The 4,329-nt window shown below is 38.4% G+C and overlaps 1 pseudogene; it reads left to right on the forward strand.

Annotated features, from left to right (window-relative positions):
* The first annotated feature begins 1,501 nt into the window (after nucleotides 1-1,501).
* LOC116631927 lies at nucleotides 1,502-2,843 on the forward strand (annotated as a pseudogene).
* The last annotated feature ends 1,486 nt before the right edge of the window (nucleotides 2,844-4,329 follow it).

The raw sequence follows: 4,329 nt of genomic DNA on the forward strand, positions 1-4,329 counted from the left end.
TTTATTTCTGCATGGAAATAAGATGCTCAAGAACTGATCATCATTTTCAGACTCAGCTTTTTCTCATGTTTTAGGAAAATCTTGATCTTGGGTAGGAGAGTTGAAGGAACTCCAGACCAACAGGTATTAATTAGTAGCATGGTACCACCTCTCAACATCAGTTCAGATCATTGTGTTTTTTATGTTGAAAACCAATATCCATTATCTTTCTGTCTCTGATTTCTGTAATATTTTAGAAACTAAAATGGTAACCCAAATGCTGTGAGGTGGGACTGCCTTCCTTGAAATAGCCAATGACCTCTGTCAGGATATGTTCCCTTGATTCAGATTGTATGACTCAGTGCTTGACTTGCCTATTAGAAATCCTCACTCTTTGGTGATTTTACCCCACTCTGGATCACTGGATGTCTTTGTTAAAATCTGTACATATTGTCTTCTACTTAACATGAGGCTATCATTATATCTACAATATGGTTTTGTCCCCCATTCCACCCCAGTGCCTGATCCTCTCAGATGAAAAAGTCCTTGTTGCTTTTAGTATTACCTTGTTCACTGGAATTAATGCATCAGGAGTGATAATGTCCCGAGATATGATGCCATTGGTGAATGTCTTTAATTTGTCTCTGTACTCTGTTTCTTTCCTTCTTTTTCATAAGTTATTCTTTTTTTTTTTTTTCCTTTTATTTTCTGCCTCTTTCATCTGGCAGGGCTGGCAATCAAATATCTCTCCTCTCACTTCTGATTTTATGTGTGTGGGCTATGTTGACCATTAAGAGACCTCCTTCCATTGGGAACATCAATTGATCCAGGATGGGAAAATGGCTTAAGGAAGGCCTCAATATTTTTTTAGAGATTGATATAGTTGTTAGAGAGAGAGATTTTTTTCTTTCCTTCTGAGCTCATGAGCAGTAAAGGCTATTTAAATGTGGAAATGCTAATGGCCAAGAAGTGGAGAAAAAAATGGGTACCTGATAACATCTTTTGAACATTTCCACTAAGATTTTTTTTGCTGTTGCTGTCAATAAACATTCAACAAATTTGACCTGGTTTTCTTTTACATGCAAGGAAAGTAGTCTAGACCAAGGGTTACAAACTATGGTCGCACCATGTGTTTTTGTAAATTGTTTTATTGAATCACAGGCATATCCATTTGTTTACATAGTATCTGTGTTTTTTTCCCCACTACAATGGCAGAGTTGAGTAGGTATGACAAGGACTATACGGCCCAGAAAGCCTAAAATATTTACTATATGGCCCTTTACAAAAACAGTTTGCCAACTTTTTGATTGCTTTTGAAATGGAAGTACTTAAAGGAACTTTTTATTTTTAAACAATTTAAAGATTTTCAAATAGAAGGGTTTTTTTTTTTCCCCTTTTTCCATAAGCACTGTGTCTTTTCTGAAGTGGACAACAACAGACAAAACGCTGTGGCTGCTTTCTCTCAATGGGTTTGCTGCCAGAACACAGGTGTTGTGAAAACCACCACTAAAACTACACCAAAATGGGAAAGGGAAAGACTCACATCAACATTGTCATTATTGGACACGTAGATTCAGGCAAATCTAACACTACTGGTCATCTGATCTACAAATGTGGTGGGATCGACAAAAGAACTATTAAAAAATTTGAGAAGGAGGCTGCTGAGATGGGAAAAGGCTCCTCAATTATGCCTGGGTCTTGGATCAACTGAAAGCTGAACGAGGTATCACCACTGATATCTCCCTGTGGAAATTCGAGACCAGGAAGTATTATGTGACCATCATTGATGCCCCAGGACACAGAGACTTTATCAAAAACATGATTACAGGCACATCTCAGGCTGACTGTGACTGCTGGTGTTGGTGAATTCGAAGCGGGCATCTCCAAGAATGGGCAGACCCGTGAGCATGCCCTTCTGGCTTACACACTGGGTGTAAAGCAACTAATTGTTGGTGGTAACAAAATGGATTCCACTGAGCCACCCTACAGCCAGAAGAGACAGGAGGACACCATTAAGGAAGTCAGCACCTACATTAAGCAAATTGGCTACAAACCCCAACACAGTAACATTTGTGCCAATTTCTGGTTAGAATGGTGACAACATGCTGGAGCCAAATGCTAACATGCCTTGGTTCAAGGGAAGGTAAAGATGGCAATGCCAGTGGAACCACACTGCTTGAAGCTCTGGATTGCAACTTGTCCAACTGACAAGCCTTTGCATCAACCCTTCCAGGACGTCTACAAAATTGGTGGTATTGGTACTGTCCCTGTGGGCCGAGTGGAGACTGGTGTTCTTAAACTTGGCATGGTGGTCACTTTTGCTCCAGTCAATGTTACAACTGAAGTGAAGTCTATTGAAATGCACCATGAAGCTTTGAGTGAGTCTCTTCCTGGGGACAATGTGGGCTTCAATGTCAAGAACGTATCAGTCAAAGATGTTTGTTATAGCAATGTGGCTGGTGACAGCCAAAATGACCCACCAATGGAAGCAGCTGGCTTCATGGTTCAGGTGGTTATCCTGAACGATTCCAGCCAGATCAGTGCTGGATATGCGCCTGTGCTGGATGGTCACATAGCTCACATTGCTTGCAAGTTTGCTGGCTGAAGGAGAAGACAGATCGTCGTTCCTGAAAAAAGCTGGAAGATGGTCCCAAGTTCTTGAAATCTGGTGATGCTGCTATTGTTCATATGGTTCCTGGCAAGCCTATGTGTGTTGAGAGCTTCTCTAGCCTCCTCTTGGCTGTTTTGCTGTTTGTGACGTGAGACAGACAGTTGCTGTGGGTGTCATCAAAGCAGTGGACAAGAAGGCAGCTGGAGCTGGGAAAGTTGCCAAGTCTGCCCAGAAAGCTCAGAAGGCTAAATGAATATTTCCCCGATACCTGCCCCCCCCCAGTCTTAATCAGTAGTGGAAGAATGGTCTCAGAACTGTTGTGTCAGTTGGCCATTTAAGTTGAATAGTAAAAGACTGGCTAATGGTAATGATGCATTATAAAACCTTTAGAAGGAAAGGAGAATGTTTTGTGGACTATTTGTTTTTGTGTGTGTGTGGCAGTTTTAAGTTACTAGTTTTTAAAATCAATACTTTTTAATGGAAACAACGTGACCAAAAATCTGTCACAGAACTTTGAGACCCATTAAAACAAAAGTTTAATGAGGAAAAAAAAAAGCTATGGCTGAAAGTGTGATTCTAAGGATGATACCAAGTGGTAGGCAATTTGGTACTGTTGGTTTATGCTTGCATATACTTTGTTGCTCTCTCAGCTGACTTATATCCATTTGCCTTAGGTATAATCAAGTTAGGTATGCCTTAATAATTCTGTATCTTACAACAGGCATGCACTAGAGGTGCAGTTTATTTTTGAGGCAATAGTTGTACCTTCTCTACCTTAAAATTTGTAGAGTCTATTCATAAACTGTATACATGCATAATGACCTGACCCATCTCAACTGGTCCAGTATGGGAGCCACTAGCCGTATGTGGCTGTTGGTACTTGAAATGAGGCTAGTCTGAAGTGAGATACACCAAAGATTCAAAGTACACAACTGATTTTAGAGTTACCATGAGAAATAAAGGATATAAAATATTACAGTGATAAGCTTTTAAATATTTATTAAATGTTGAAATGATAATATTTTGGATATATTGAATTAATAAGAATTGAAATATTTTTTGCTTTTTTTTCAGACTTAAAAAAATGGATACAAAAATTAAATTTACATTTCTGGCTCACATTGTATTTTTACTAAACAATGCTGACACAGAAATTACAGAAAAACAGCAGGACTGAAGATTAAAATAAACTCTGATAGAATTTAAAAGTATTTTAAGTATTTTATTTTTGTAAGACAGGCAAAACCATATTTGTTATTTTTATGTTATTAGAGAATACTAGAGAATAGAAATAATGAATATAAATTATGAGTATGTACGTATTATTGAACAAATATATAACTTGTATTTTTGTTGATAAAATGTGAGTCTGTGAAAAAATTACATATGCAGGATTAATTATTAGATACTAACAGCGTCTTACTCTCTGTATATGATTTTAAGAAATCCTCTATGCAGGGAGCATAGAGAAATATGCAGAGAGTTTGACAGATACTTTAAAAAAAAAAATCCTTCTGGGTGCACCTGGGAGGCTCTTCTGACTTGAGCTCAGGTCATGATCTCAGGGTCCTAGGATCCAGCCCTGGTTTGGGATCCCTGCTCAGTCCTTCTCCCTCTGCCCTTCCCCCTGCTCGTGCTTTCTCTTTCTCTCTCTCTTAAATAAAAAAAATCTTTAAAAATAAAATAAATGAGTCCTTCTGTTTTTTATTCAAGTAAGTCTAAGTATATACAAATGTCTC

The sequence above is a fragment of the Phoca vitulina genome, unplaced genomic scaffold (assembly GCF_004348235.1).
Source record: "Phoca vitulina isolate PV1807 unplaced genomic scaffold, GSC_HSeal_1.0 scaffold6, whole genome shotgun sequence".
In the NCBI taxonomy this organism is placed as follows: Eukaryota; Metazoa; Chordata; class Mammalia; order Carnivora; family Phocidae; genus Phoca; species Phoca vitulina.